The sequence below is a fragment of the Athene cunicularia genome, assembly GCF_003259725.1.
Source record: "Athene cunicularia isolate RWA chromosome 5 unlocalized genomic scaffold, athCun1 chr5_part1, whole genome shotgun sequence".
In the NCBI taxonomy this organism is placed as follows: domain Eukaryota; kingdom Metazoa; phylum Chordata; class Aves; order Strigiformes; family Strigidae; genus Athene; species Athene cunicularia.
Genome location: NW_020799101.1, coordinates 45,889,015 through 45,905,376, shown reverse-complemented (window position 1 = coordinate 45,905,376; position 16,362 = coordinate 45,889,015). Strand labels below are relative to the sequence as shown.

General features: G+C 44.6%; 1 long non-coding RNA gene across 1 annotated transcript; it reads right to left on the bottom strand.

Moving 5' to 3' along the window:
• Positions 1–1,202: 1,202 nt before the first annotated feature.
• On the bottom strand, positions 1,203–12,661 carry LOC113480797. The gene is made up of 3 exons (XR_003398535.1): positions 12,600–12,661; positions 6,493–6,533; positions 1,203–1,213 (listed from the first exon to the last, which is right to left on the bottom strand). It is a non-coding gene; the product is annotated as an uncharacterized LOC113480797 (long non-coding RNA).
• Positions 12,662–16,362: the final 3,701 nt, after the last annotated feature.

Sequence of the window (16,362 nt, the reverse complement as noted above, 5' to 3'; positions counted from 1 at the left end):
TGGAGGAAGAGCTTTAGATTCTATTACCTGATCTTCAGTGGTTACCATGTATCCTGCCTTGCAGATACCTTGTCAAGTAAAACTACTTCCATCTGTATACCAGGATTCATCAGCATCCTCTAATGGCTCCTCCTGGAGGTCTGGCCAGCTGGAATAAGCTGCTTCGATTGTTTCCAGGTAGTTGTGTGTCACTCGTTCTCCTGTGTTTCCACTGAGAAAAGAAGCTGGGTTGACAATATTAGCAACCTCTATTTCTATATCATCCTGTGTCTGTGGCTATTAATAGATCATCTACATACTGCAGGACTTCCCCGATTTCATGTGGTCACTTCCATAGCTCCAGATCTTTAGATAGTTGGTTTCAGAAAAAAAAAAAAGAAAAAAAAAAAGTGGGGCTATTTTTAAATCCCTGGGGTAGCACAGTCCATGTTAATTGCATCTTCTTTGTGGAATCTCTGTTTTCTCATTCAAATGCAAAAAATAACTGAGTTTTGGAGCTCAAAGTCAATCAAAGGAATGTCCAGTACAGTGAACCTTGTCCCAGTAAGAGGTTTTGGTGAATTTGGCATATATAAAAACTTGTGTACTCCTAATTGCTTTCCTCATTTGAATTTTAAAGGTTTCAGAAAATACGCCTTTTAATTTTGGCCAGTAGCTCCTTTCACCATTATAAAATCATTGCCTAAGCGTGTTAAAGCTTCACGTAAAACCAAAAAATGTTGCTCCAGCATTAACCAAAAATTCTATATCATGCTGTTGTTGCTCCATGCTCCTTACAACCCAATCTCTATATGCATTTAGCAGTCTCATATGGGTTGCTCTGTTAGGGTCCCAGTATGGATCCTGTAAAGGGAAGTGATCTTTTATATCTTCATCTCTACCCCTAAGGTTATCAGCAGCCAGATCCTGGGCTGTTTTTAATATTAATTGTGTTTCAGTTTGTGTGATCCAATCCAGATCATTTTGTTTCATCAGAAACCAAAAATGCCTAGTCACCCTAACGGGTTTGTTTCAGTACCCCTTCGCTAGACTTTTCCAAGTTGCAAGATCAAACGAAGCGAACAAGACTTTTATTCCGACAGGGCCCCATCCAGCCCTATGGTCTCTCAGAGGAGCTGGCACCACCACTGCTTCTCCCATCTCTGTCTCCGATATGGGGCTGTGAGGGCAGGTAGCCCGGCTCTGGCTCCTACAAACTTTCACCCTCCTCTTTCTGGCTTCCTACTGGTGGTTTATAGTACTCTGGTAAATCCTTTATTTCAAACCCTTTATTTTTTTCCCTTCCTTCTTATTTTCTCTTTCCAGTGCCAGCACTAGTGGATCTTGTGGGGTGACAGGCCACAGTCTATCTGATATTCAAGATGGTCTCGGAGGGTGAAAAGCATGTCTGCATAGGAGACTTCATCCCACTTTCCTTCCCTCCTTAAAACCAGCATCAATTGCAGCAAGGTGTTATAACTTGAGGTCCCATTAAGGGGCCATTTCTCACGCTCATCCAACTTATATAGGAGCCACCACTGATTACACTGCATTAAGGTCTTTTCATTCCTTGTGTCTGGAGGTCCATCTATCTCCTTCCAGTGCAGCCCAGTGGGCTCTTTTTACCTATTCCCCCACTCTGGCCGCTTTCCATCTCATCTACTTGACCTTAACACACTAGCCGATTAAGCTGACAACATCCCCCTCAGGCAGATGGTACAAAGGTGCCCTCCCCACGCAGAGTATGCACCTAAATTCAAGACAACAATTAACACAGAAGTACTGCCTCCTGCAAGAGGAGATATTTCACCTGTGACACTTGAAACACTGAGCCCCAAAAACCAGCAGCACCAGTGACCCAGCTCTGCACTAAGGAATGTCACTCGTGCTACAGTACCCCCGTGGTACAGTCTGCCCTGTGCTTCGTTCCTCCCTGGCAGCTTCCCTGCCAGGATAATGGAACCGCGGGTCAGAGAACTCCGCAGTGCGCAGCTGTAGCTGGGCTGTGTCTCTTTTCTCACATGCGAAACAATCACACAACCACACAAAGAGGCCCCTTACGCTTATTACTCACACAACATAAAATGACAAATACTACAAACATCAAAACAACAATTACAACAGTTGCTAAATCATAAAAGTCATAAATCAAAGCCAAAAGCATAAATCATATACCATGAGCCATTTGCCATTTATCATTTACCACAAATCCACACCGGATCGATATCGACTAAATTATTATAAAAGGTACCAGATTTTACATTTGATGGTATCACGGCAATGCCACACCTCTCCTGTAACACCATACTAGGAGTTCCCAGGTCAACTCAGGATACCAATGTTGTCAGAGTGTCGAAACCACTCTGTCACCACGGGCCCACAACCACAAAACCACACTACCTGGGAACTCGCACCCCAAACCCAGGGGGAGCATAATGGCTCTTTACCTCACATAGGACGTCTCCTTATGACTTACAGGTCTCCCCTTTCTCCAACATACATGATCCGCAGCCAATGGATGGTCTTTGTCTGTCCCTGCAAAGATCGGCAGAGCGAGGGAGACTCTCTGAGAAAGAAGTCTCGGGGCACGCCTAGAGCATCCCCCTCTCAGCCAGTCCTGCAGCTGAACAGACAGGGTGTCATCTAGGGTGCCAAACTGATTTGCGGAAAAAAAGACTCTACAATTCGAATAGAGTTATAAAGCAGGTATGTTTACTCCAGCGCCGGGCTGCAAGGGGTTTCTCCACAAAGCTTGCACACCCACCCCACATTTTACCAAAAAATTACAGAGTGTGGATATCCATATTCATTGGATTACATAACACAAACATACAGATGCATGAGTAAGGCTGGGTTTAGTTGGAAAGGCTGGTGTCAACAGTTTATATTCTCTTTGCACCTGCACATTGCCTCCTGGTGAGCGTCTTGGGGGGGCTTTGGGAGGAAGGCTGAAAGTCTTTCTTACCTTGTTTTTTTTCCCTGGAGCATGCACAGATTCCCTTGGCCAATTTCTTGACTAACAGGAGTGTTTTTTAGCTGGTTTACTCATTCTATCTTATCCAAGAAAACCAATAGAACTTCTAATATTCCTCCATGGCTATATTTACTCATTAGCAAAATTTCAACTAGCGAGACTCATCTGTTCCTCAAGGGCAAAAGTATAATATTTTGTTGAACATTGTAATCCTTGGCAGATTTTCACAGTGAACTGCTTTGTTCTGATGAACACAGTAGTCCTTGGTAAGCTCCCACAGAACAGTCTGGGCAAGCAAGATCCTTAGTAATATTAAAAAATACTATAACTTGCTATAAGTAAGTAAATAAGTTGCTAAGCAGTTTTCTCTAAGTAAATAAGTAAGTAAATCTCAAAACAAGTAATTCTTTCTCTCAATTCTATCAAAACCCAACCCTCTGAACAGAGACATCTGCACTGATCCAAAACCCATAAAGGAATCTACAGAGGGACAGCACCATTCAACCAGAGAAAAGAAGTCCCTCTTTGCAGGGCCATGGTCATGCCTCCAATCATGTGTTTTCTTCCTGAAGCTGCCAGCAGAAAAAGTCATCTCATGATTAGGGTGAGAAGACAGGAAAATAGCAGTAGGGCAAACAGTAGAACAAATGGGAAGAAAATGTATTTTATTCACTCACCCTAGTGACCTCTAGGTGACTTCACTGGCATTAACACAGGCATTCAAATTTCCAGTGTTCACAAATTAACTCATTCATGACTAAAAATAAATTAAAAAAAAAAAAAAAAAAAAAAAAAAAAAAAAAAAAGAAAAGAGTCACTTCCTGACTTAAAAGTTGAAGGGGAATCTGCACTAACATCTTCTGATCCTCTCAAAGTGTCTGTTCCACCAGTTTGGGCTTCTTCAACCATCTTTTTTTTTTTTTTAAATTATTTGATGACAGAATTTGTTCTTGAATTTGACTCTTACTAATGTAAAATTTATTCCTTTTTCCTCCTATGAAAACTTACAGATGTAATCTAAAAAACTTTACCAAAAAATTAATTTATACTGCTTTGAACGTCACCTCAGATTTTTTGTTTTGTTATATCTCTTATTTCTAACTAAACTAGCTTCAGCATGAATGGAATGGGAAAGATTCCTGTAGCCTGAGAATAAAAATGTAGGGTTGTAGTGCAGATAATTCTTCTATTGATCCACAAAGCCACTTTCATTTATTTTCTGATTTTATAATATTAATCCTTCATATAGTAACAACAGTGACAGTGCAATTAAACTTTGTGATTGGAGAATGGTCTCCTACTATGAAAATAAATGTCTCAGTCTCACCTAAGAATTTATTTTATGTAACCTCATTTACAGTGCCTCAATATTTAGCTTGCTGTGAGACATCATTATACATTCACAGTGTTCAATTCCATTTGCCTCACTCCTCACTTATGACATCAACCAATCAGGCAGCTGAACTCTCTTTTCTTGGAAAACATCAATAAATTAAGACCTATTTTAGTTATAAAAGTACTGCCAGTTTTTCTTGACTGGAACATATAATAAGCTTTCCTCCTCCAAAATAATCTAGTTTGCGGAAGGAAAAAAAAAAAAAAAAATATATCAAAAAGGTGAGAGAGATTACATTAGTCTTTGTTAAAAGCAACATGAAAACATTGCAAATAAATAATCACACAGAAAATAATAAATAATCAGCCCTAGCATTTGCCCTAATATTTCATGTGACAATGATTTCTTTAGTTGGGATTATTCTTTTTAACCTATTCACTACTTTTCACCCAATACATAATTTTGTGCAATTCTTAAGAAAAGAGAAAATAGTTTCAGGATGCAGATACTCAGGAACTCATTCTCTCCCATTTGTCTATTATTAGATGGTTTAGGTACAAATAAATATTTATAGCATTAACTTAATATCTGAAACTGTGGTGATATGTCCCCATTCTCTAAGCAGAATTATCCAACATAATTTTAGATGTTATAGCTAGCTATATAACTGTCCAAGTGGAAAAATGTTTCCTCTGTGATAGCTAGTGGGCAATGAGTTAGAAATAGATATCACGTGATTGTTTCTGTATATTACTTTAACATTCACATTCAATGTCTCTACTTTGTTGCGTTCTGAGGATATGAATAAATCAGGTAATTTGCGATTTGTCTATACATTATTAATGTGTATAAGGGCTGAAAGGAATGTCCTATGAGGAGCAACTAGTGTGGAGGAAAGGAGGCTAAGGGGAGACTTCTTTACCATCTACAGCTTCCTGAGGAGGGGAAGTGGAGAGGGAGGTGCTGATCTCTTCTCCCTGGGATCCAGTGACAGGATGCCTGGGAATGGCTCAAATCTTCATCCATCAGGAAGGTTCAGACTTGAAATGAAGAAGCATTTCTTGTATGGAAAGGTGGTCAGACACTGGAACAGGCTTCCTAGAGAGGTGATTGATACCCCAAGCCTGTCAGTTTTTAAGAGGTCTTTGGACAATGCTCTTAATAACATGCTTTAACTTTTTGTTAGCCATGAAGTGGTCAGGCAGTTGGACAAGATGGTCATTGCAGGTCACTTCCAACTGAAATAGTATAGTCTAATCTAGTCTAGTCTAGTCTGCAATTATATTGCATCCATTCCTATCTATGCCCTCTCATGACACAAAGTGATGAAAGAAAAAAAGGAAAAAGGGCTTAACAACTCAAAACTATAGTATCAAAAATTTCAAAATAACCAATGTGAAACCCCCTGCTCAGGAGCTGTCTGGGTCTAGTGGCAGTTTAGTTTTGGGCAGTGGAGCTCCCTCTCTTTAAGCAGTCCTTCCCTGGACATATACAGTAGTCTTTCAGGTTAGAAGTGCAGAGTAATAAAAATGAATAGCTGCTCTGTACGTTAAGTCCGATCAACACCAGAGACTGAACATTACTCTCAGTAGACTCCCGAATGCAGTCCATTTTAACAATATCTATGCATCTAGACTCCAGAATATTCAGTAGCTGTCACATCTGTGTTTAAAACAGTAAAAAAAAACCCCAAATCTCATCTTCTGTTTGTAATATATTTTCCTCAGTGGCCACCTAGTTATCAAATTAGTGAATCTATGTTGCCATTTTTTTAAATGAACAAATAATGCATTGTTTTAAGAACAATAGCGCAACCTATACATTCTCCAATCTGAGAGGGAAGACAGGAAGACAATCTAAGCATAAACATTCCTAACTGTGTACTTAGTTTGGGTTTGCTCTAAAAGTTGTGTTATTCTCTACAGAGATGCTATGAACTGCAGTGGTATAGGCCCTGCAAGGACCTGACACCACGCTGCCGTTGTCTCTCAACCACACTTGGAATGGGTGGGGCAGAGAGTAAAATACAAACCCCGGGGTTGAAATAAGGAAAAATTTAATACAACAGTGTAAAAATAATAATATAAATAACAACAAAAACAATAAGAGTAATCACAATGAACACAAAAAGAGATATACCACACAGAGTACAGGAAGTGAGGGTAATAACGACAAACACAAAATGTCCCCGCAGCTCTCCCACCCTTGGCGCCTGGACCCAATGTCAGCATGGTATTGAATAACCTGGCTAGAGCCCCTACCCACTTCTGGGGAAACTTAACACTATCCTAGCTGAATCAGGTCATAATCCACCCCTTTATTCTATACCATCTGCATCATGTCCAGCTGCCATTTAGCAGTTAACAATAACAAAACAACAATTAACAAACGCACAGCATAATTTATGGCATGTTCTCACCCAGAATCAAGTCCTCCTGTGGTACACATAAGACCTCTCCATGCTCCTGCATCACCCACCAGGTACACCAAGGTCCTTGAACAAAATCAATCCCATGGATGGGTTTGCCTTTACCTTTGCCTGGTGCAGGACTAAACCAGACCATTTTTCCCAATATATTCTTCATGCGCACCACAGAGACTTTATCCCCATCTACAGCACGTGGAGGTTTTGACTGAGCTGGGCCAGCTCAACTGGCAGATCCTCTTGTGTTGACTAGCCAGGTGGCCTTTGCTAGATGCATGTCCCAGTCTTTGAAGGTCCCACCTCCCAGTGCTTTCAATGTGGTTTTTAACAGTCCATTGTAGCGCTCGATCTTCCCAGAGGCTGGTGCATGGTAGGGGATATGGTAGACCCACTCGATGCCGTGCCCTTCTGCCCAGGCATTTATGAGCTTGTTTTGGAAGTGTGTTACGATGTCTGTCTCAATTCTCTCGGGTGGCACGTCAACACAGGGCTTGGGTTTCAAGGCCCAGGATGCTGTTTCGGGCGGTGGCATGGGGTGCTGGGTAAGTTTCCAGCCATCCAGTGGTTGCTTCCACCATTGCGAGCACGTGACATTTACTTTGGCAGGTCTGTGGCAGTGTGGTGTAGTCGATCTGCCAGACCTCTTCATATCTTTATTTCAACCATTGCTCTCCATTTTGCTGGGGCTACAACCACTTGGTTTGTTTGATTGCAGCACACATCTCACATATGTGGATGATCTCTGCAATGGTGTCAATAGTGAGGTCCACCCCTCGATCTCGAGCCCACCTATATGTTGCATCTCTATATTGGTGGCCTGAGGTCTCATAGGCCCACCAGGCTATGAACAGTTCACCTTTGTGCTGCCAGTCCAAGTCCACCTGAGCCACTCTAATCTTAGCAGCTTGATCTGCCTGCTGGTTGTGTTGATGTTCATCAGTGGCCTGACTCTTGGGTAAATGGGAATCCACATGGTCACATTCACAAGGAGGTTTTCAACATGGGCTGCAATTTCCTGCTATACTTCATCCGCCCAGATGGATTTACCCTTACGTTGCTATTTGTTCTGCTTCCATTGCTGCAACCATTTCCACAGGGTATTCGCCACTGCCCACGAGTCGGTGTAGAGGTATAGCCTCGGACACTTTTCCTGCTCAGCAATATCCAAAGAAAGCTGGATGGCTTTCACCTCTGCCAAATGGCTCGATTCACCCTGTTACTCAGCAGCTTCAGTGACCCATCATGTGGGACTCCACACGAGAGCCTTCCATCATCGATGTTTTCCCACAATTCAACAAGACCCATCAGTGAACAGGGCATAGCGCTTCTCCTCATCCAGCAGCTCGTTATATGGTGGGGCCTCCTTAGCACATGTCACCCCCTGTTCTGGTGACATCCCAGAATCTTTGCTCCCTGGCCAGTTTGTAATCACCTTTAGTATCCCTGGGCGGCTGGGGTTCCCTAGTGGACCCCATTCTGTCATCAACACAACCCATTTACTCCACGTGGCATCGGTTGCATGATGCATGGAGGAAGCCATTCCTTTGAACATCCACCCCAGCACCGGCAGTCGGGGTGACAGGAGAGCTGTGTTTCAGTGCCGACCACTTCTGAGGCAGCCCAAACTCCTTCGTATGCTGCCAGTATCTTTTTATCCGTTGGTGTATAAGTAGCTTCAGAGCCTTTGAATCCCCGGCTCCAAAAGCCTAGAGGTCTGTCTTGGGTTTCCCCAGGTGCTCTCTGCCAGAGGCTTCAGGTAGGGCCATTGTGGGTGTGTATGCCGGGTCGCAAACCATCTGCGTCACTGACAATGTAAAAATGTCATCAGCATTCAAGTTAGAAGATTAACAACGGGTCTAGATTAACGATGGCTGAAAGTGAAATAATTTTTACTCATTAGGAAAGAAATAGATAAGAATGGAATCCGTAGAATAACAAAGCAGAAATTTATCTACCAGTTATGGAGGCTTAGTTGCGCTTGTTGAAAGTGCTGAGAGGAACGAGTTTTTGAAATGAGCAGGCGCCAGAGCAACACATGGATTTTCTGTCACAGGAATATATAAGAGCTTGTTTTTCTAATAAAGATCGGAGCTTGACTGTTAACCATATTGATGTGTGTCTTATCTCACAGCCTCGTCCTGCCAATAAGGGGGTTCCTGCTACAGGCTATTCTCCCCGGCTGTAGTGTAGAGAATGTTCTTAACCGCCTGCCCTTCCCGGACTGGCCTGAGGGCTACTGCTTGGGCAATCTCCCACTTAATTTGTTCAAATGATTGTTGTTGCTCAGGGCCCCATTCAAAATAGTTCTTCTTACGAGTTACGTGGTAGAGAGGGCTCACAATCAGGCTGTAGTTCAGGATGTGCATCCTCCAGAACCCCACAGTGCCCAGGAAAGACTGAGTCTACTTTTTAGAGGTTGGTGGGGCCATGTCTGTTATCTTATTACCTCCACTGCGATGTGGTGATTCCCATCTTGCCATTTCATTCCTAGGAATTCAATTTCCCTTTCAGGGCCCTTAACTTTCTTTTGCATAATAGCAAATTTGGCCTTCAGGACGATTGCAATAATCTTCTTCCCTTTCTCAAAGACTTCCTCGGCTGTGTCCCCCCATACAATGATGTCATCAATATAGGGCAGGTGTTCTGGAGCCCCACCTTTCTCCAGTGCAGTATGGACCAGTCCATGGCAAATAGTGGAGATGTGGTTCCACCCCTGGGGCAATAGATTCCAGGTGTACTGGATGCCTCTCCAAGTGGAACGTAAACTGTGACCTGCACTCTGGCGTTATGGGCATGGAGAAGAACGCGTTAGGAATGTCAATTGTGGCGTACCACTTGGCTGCCTTCGACTCCAGTTCGTACTGGGTCTCTAGCATGTCTGGCACTGCAGCACTCCTTGCTGGCGTAACTTCATTCAGGCCACGGTAGTCCACAGTTAGCCTCCATTCACCATTAGGCTTTCTCACTGGCCATATAGGGCTGATGATGGGTGGGTGAGTTTTGCTGATAATCTTTTAGCTTTCTAGTTGATGGATCAGCTGATGGATGGGGACCAGGGAATCTCGGTTGGTGCGGTACTGCCAACGGTGCACCATCCTGGTAGCAATCAGCACTCGCTGCTCCTCAACCTTAAGCCGCCCCGCCACTGAGGGATCCTCTGAGAGGCCGGGTAAGGTGGACAACTGTTCAACCTCCTCCAGGGCAGCCACACCAAAAGACCACCGGTACTTTCCTCGGTCTTTGAAGTACCCTCTCCTAAGATAGTCTATGCCCTGGATGCACGGGGCATCTGGGCCAGTCACAATGCGGTGCTTATGCCAGTCCTTCCCAGTCAGGCTCACTTCAGCTTCCAGTAGCGTTGGCTGTTGGCATGCCCCTGTCAATCCGGAGATGCAGATGGATTCAACCGCCACTGTAGCTCGATGGCATCAGGGTGAACTGTGTACCAGTGTCCATCAAAGATTTATATTCTTGTCGGTCTGACGTGCCAGGCCATCGGATGCACACTGTCTAGTAAATCCAATTATCCCTTTCCTCCACCCGGCAGGAGGCAGGGCCCCTCTAATCCTGCTCAGCAGCACTCACTCCTTGTAACAATGATTTACTGGTCCCCTCAAGAGGGTCAGACATAACGTTCACCATTCTATTCTGCCTGGGGGATTTCTGACTGGACACTGGAGCTGCATTTTTCTTCTAGGACTCCCCTTTCGTGATGGTCTTCCCTTTCAGCTGCTCTACTCATGCAGCTAGGGCGGCAGTGGGCTGTCCATCCCACCTCCTTATGTTTTCTCCATGGTCACGAAGGAAAAACCACAGGGTGCCTCGTGGTGTGTACCTTCCGTTGCCTTTCTCTTGTGTGGGGAAACGTTTACTTCTAATGGCTGAGACGTCAGCCCATGCAGGTGGAATGCAGCCATGTCTTCTTCCACTTTCAGGACCCTCTGAGACAGTTCCTCCACAGCTGAGACCAGGGAATGTTGAGATGAAGGGAGATTTTCCTCATATTGCTGGAGCTTGCCAACCACTCCATCCACTGTTAGAGTGTGGGTGTCTGTCCACCAAGACACTATTGCCAATGAGCGTGCTTCTGGTGTACTCTTCAGGAACTTTCGCCACATCAGGTGTGTGCAAGGGGCCTGATCTGGGTCCATGGGTGACTGCTCATCATTCAGATCACCATAAAGAACATCAAATCCAACCATTTTCCTGAGATTCTGGATGCCTTTCTCAATGTTGGTCCATTTGGTTAGCTGACATAGGATATCATCTTTGTAGGGGTGCCTCTCCCTTACACTGAGCAGGAGTCGCTTCCAAAGGCTGAGTGTTTGAATCTGTTTCCCTATTTCTCTATTAATGCCAGCATCCTTGACCAAAGATCCCAGCTGCTTGGACTCTCTCCACTCCATTTCAAAAGCACTGGCTCCATTGTCCCAGTATCGGAGCAGCGAGGTGCAAATTTGCTCACCTCCCAGGCGGACGAAATCTCTCTGCATATCTCACAACTCAGTCAGGGATGGAGATTGTACGATCACCTCTGACCCCTCCTCCTGTTCCTGTGCTTGGCCTGTCTCATCCCCATCCCCCACTTTGCAAGCTGACTTTTTGATGTATTTGGTTTTCTGTATCGGGCCAACACATACTCGTGCTGGCTATCCCTCTGGGCCAGCTGCTGCACTAGTGAGGGCAATTAATACCAGTACTGGCTATCTCTCTGGCTTGGCTGCTGTGATGGTGGAGGTGACTGATACTGGCTCTGTCTGTCCCCCAGATCAGCTTCTGTACAATCAATTCACTCTCAGATCCTGCAACCCTTTCTACCCCTTGAGTGCAGTGAGTGGTGTTAAAGAGGACATGGTAGTCATGGGCAAGTCCCCAACTCATCACAGTGAGTTGTGTCTCACAGTTTTTGTCAAGTTTGCAACACATCTTTTTTAAGCACTCCACCTATTTATCAAGGCTCTGCATTTTTTGGGGGTGAAATTCCAAAGCACTGGGGGTACCCACCAACTCAGGCCTTTGCCCATCTCTTCCACACACCTTGCCACTCACTATTATCTGACCTCAGGGCAGGTTTCTGGGCACTGCTATTGTTAGAGAAGTGCCGCATGGCCAAAAACAAGATCTGGCAGACACCCAGAAAGCACAATGCTGCAAACAGACTGGCCTGGATAGTCCAAATATAATTGAAACTCTCAAAAAAACGAGAGGATCTCTTCTCCTGGCTCACCCATAGAGTGGGTGAGACCCCTAACAAACGCCAGGGCAGCAAACAGGTACCAGCCTGCTCTCACCAGCAATACAAACATTTCATAAGCAGTCAGTAGCCAGGACAGCAAAACAAGCTCCTTTATACATTTTCCACTGACAACAAACATCAGCACTGAGAACACACAGTGGATATGAGGAATAATCCAGCCTCACCACGCAATCAAGTGCGCCAGCATTTCAAATTTTTCTTATCAAAAAATACAAATAAAAAGGAATAATTGCACCCAACAGATTGCTCCAACACACTCCGGTCAGGGTCTGTCCCCTTTTTGATTCTTATGTCAACCCTCTTGTTGCCCCATGTTGGGTTCTAAAAAGGCTGTGGTGGTTTAGGCCCTGACAGGACCAGTGACCATGTTGCCTTTGTCCCTCCCCCACCCTTGGACCAGTCGGGGCAAGGAGTGAGATACAAACCCCGGGGTTGAGATAAGGAAAAATTTAATACAACAGTGTAACTGTTAATAATCCAAACAACAACAAGAATAACAGCAATAACAATTAATAGATATACCGCATGCAGTACAGCAAGTGAAGGTACTGATGACAAACACAACACGTCCCCGCAGCTCTCCCACACTTGGGCACCCAGACCTGATGTCAGCATGGTACTGAATAACCTGGCTAGAGCCCCCTACCCACTGCTGGGGAAACTTAACCCTATCCTAGCTCAACCAGGACACAAACTTATAAAGAGCTGTAAAACTACTGGAGATTTGGGTAAAGTTTTTAAAGAATGAAGAGATATTGAGACAGGGAGTCTAAACAATCTTAGATTGTTGGTGCAAGGCCTGCGCAAAAACAAGGGGAGGCGTATGGACTGTTCGAAAAAGACATACCAAGTACTGATAACGTTGCTAGGTGATTAACTCCTAGCCCAATGAGAAGTCCCTCCTAGTCTTTGAAAAACAGACAACCCCAAAACATTGGTCTGGAAGAAAGCCAGAGAACAACTGAGGCTGCGCAGAGCGACAAGGAGAAAAGTTCATCAGCGAGGAAGAGGAGGAGACCTGATTACCATGAGAAGCGAGGGGAGGCGGGGGTAGACTATGTATATGTATAGGCGTTTTATGAATATGCACTATTTTGTAACATATAAGCTGGACAGGAGCTGCAGACGGTGCGCATGCTTGTGGTGGAGCGATCCCCCATGCGCCCAGCACTGAATAAACATACCCACTTTATAACCCCAAAAGGTATAGAGTGATTTCTCCGCAAAACATCTTGGCACCCCAGATGGGACCTATCTCTGCTCGGCTGCCGGGACACTGCTGGAGGGTGGACGTCCTAGGTGCACCCCGAGCTCTTCTCGGAGGAACTCCGCTCCCAGCTATCCACTGCGGGAGCAGACAAGGACCATCTGGTTCGTGGACAGAGGTATGTTTACAAGGGTAACGGGCTGCTGGTAAGACGCACAGAGACGTCTGGCGCACGGCTCAGTCCCGAGGAGGGGGTATACCCATTTGGTTTTGGCTTTGGGAATCCGCAGGAAAGTAAGATCTTTTGGGGCAAACTACTGATGACTGGTATATAAGAGGCAGTTTGCATTTGGGGCAGGGTAAAGGTAATTACCGTCACCTGCAGGATCTTGCTTCAGGTCATTGTAGAGTGCACTAATGGTGGACATACTGGCTTTGAACTGACTGCAAATTGTTAACGGTTTATGATATATGTTACAAACGGATTTGGTGATTGTTTAAACTTGGTATATTTTGTGGCATGAGTGAAAAGTGTGATGGGCCCTTTAAGTGTCTGTGTGCCGCTGTGTGAGCGAGAGCAGCCGCTGCTGTGTGTCTGTGTGCCTGCGTGCCCTGCCTGCAGGGGCAGGGTGTGAGTGAGACGCCGCTGCTGCTGTGTGAGTGAGAGGCAGCTGCTGCAAGATAAATAAGAAGTTTGTGAGAAGTTTATGTTTGTTTAAATAATACACTGTTCTTGTATGTCTTGTGAAAACATTGTATGAGCCGGAGATGGGAAAGTGAATCCCTTCTCTGTCGGTTTGGGTTAGACTTGGTTGGATTATTTGTGTAGAAGGAGTGAATGGTCGGCACGGGGAAATGCTTTATACCTGCTAGAAGGATTGTACACAGCTCCTTCTGGGTAACTGGTAGTACCAGATTGGGTTTGTGGGAGAATCCCCTGCTTTCTCTCTGCTCCTATGTTCCTACCTTTCGTAATTTTCATCAAGCTTGGGTATTAGCAGAGTGCGTAGATTGTCGATGTAAGTGGTATTATGAGTCTGATAAGAGGAGGTCGAGGTGTGCGGAGTGCTGAGAAGAAGCGGTGTCGTTAGACCTCTCGGTCGAAAGACAGGAGTTGATAAATATTGTGTGGAAGAAGTCATAAGATACCGGAACTTTTGGAAGTGAAGGAGGAAGAGTGGGAGAAGGTTGAAAGACAGTGTAGAAACTGCTATAAGTGGAGAGAAAGGATTTTGGAAATAAGCAGGGAAAAATTGTAAAAGAAAAGCCCATTGGATTGCATACTCATGCACTAGAAAGATATAGCCAGGAGAGGAAGTACGGAAAGCAAGAAAATCCTAATTAAATATTGTAACCAGTGGTGGCCACTTTACAAACTAGAAGCAGCAGCTAAATGGCCACTAAATGGGACCTTAGACCCTAACACACTTTTGCAATTAATATTATTTTTACAGAGGGAAGGGAAGTAGGATGAGGTGTCTTACGCAGACATGTTCTTTACCCTCCAAAATCACCCGGGGTGGCAGAGGGACTGTGGACTAGTTCCACCATAAGATCCTTTAGGGCTTGCCCTGGAAAAGATTATAAGGGAGCTACTAGCTACTATTTGTGCAAACCTTTGAAATATAAACTGAGAAAGCAGTTAGGCATACACAAATTTCTGTATATGCCTAACTCCACAAAAGCGCTCCTAGGAAGACATTTACTAGAACAATTAGGAGCAACTATTACCTTTAGCAATGGAGAGATTACTCTGGAGGTAAATGACCAAGAACTTATACAAATCATGAGCTTGTCCCTAACTAGTATCCCCACAAGAGGAGAAATCAGTGAGGAAATTATCAATCAAGTGTATCCCGGAGTGTGGGCCACTGACAGGCCTGGAAGGGCAAAGAATGCCTCACCTGTAGGGGTAAAACTTAAGGAAGGACAACAACCGGTAAGAATTAAGCAAAACCCTTTAAAAGGAAAATCAGGAAGAGATCCAGCCAGTTATAGAAAATTTTTACGAATAGGATTAATAAACAGATCTCCACTCAGTGGTAGCAAACCCATATACTTTGTAAACAAAATTAACTCCTGATCTAATCTAGTTTACCGTTTTAGACCTCAAGGATGCTTTCTTTTGCCTCCCTCTCCTCGAAGCCAGTCAGAAAATATTTGCATTTGAATGGGAAAATCCTAGGAGTGGGCGGAAGACCCAGTTAACCTGGACGGTGCTGCCACAAGGACTTAAGAACAGCCCCACTATATTCGGTAACCAGCTAGCAAAAGACCTCGAATTGTGGGAAGCCCCAACCCCACCCGAAGAGGGAAGGCTGCTGCAGTATGCAGATGACATCCTAATTGCCACCAAGACAAAAGAAACCTGTATGGCTTGGACGGTAAGCCTTTTAAATTTTTGGGGACTTCAGGGCTACCGAGTATCCAAGAAAAAGGCCCAGGTGATGCAATGTGAAATGATTTATGTGGGCTATGAAATCAATGCTGGAAAGAGAACTTTAGGACAAGCCCGGAAGGAGGCGATCTGCCAGACTCTGAGGCCACAGACAGTGAAAGAACTGCGAACATTCCTGGGAATGACTGGGTGGTGCAGATTATGGATTTATAATTATGGATTGCTTGTTAAACCTTTATATGCACTAACTGCACTCAACAGAAAAATCTCCAATGGAATAAGGAGGCCATATGAGCCTTTGACCTGTTAAAGGTTTAGGACTCCTAGATATAAGTAAGCCATTCTTTCTCTTTTCACATGAGAAACAGGGAATTGGATTGGGAATACTGGCACAAGACCTAGGCCTGTATCGTGAGGCAGTCGCCTATTTCTCCAAGCAACTAGATACAACTGCTAAAGGTTGGCCTGGATGCCTATGAGCGGTTGCAGCAGTGATCCTGATTCCAGTGTTTCTTGGGTGGTAGTAACAGCATACCCAGCATACCTCTTGCCGCTCAAAACATAGCTGCTCTCATCCGTAAACCAGTTCTCAGCATCTTCCAGAGGGGCATCCTTCAGGTCTGTGCGGCTTGAGTATGTTGCCTCGATGGTCTCCAGACAATCATGCTGTACAGGTTCTCCTGTGTTTCCACTCAGGAAAGAAGCTGGGTTAATAATGTTAGTTACTACAATCTCCACATCATCTTGTTCTACTAATTCAGCTTGATATTTTAAGAACCTTTGGGG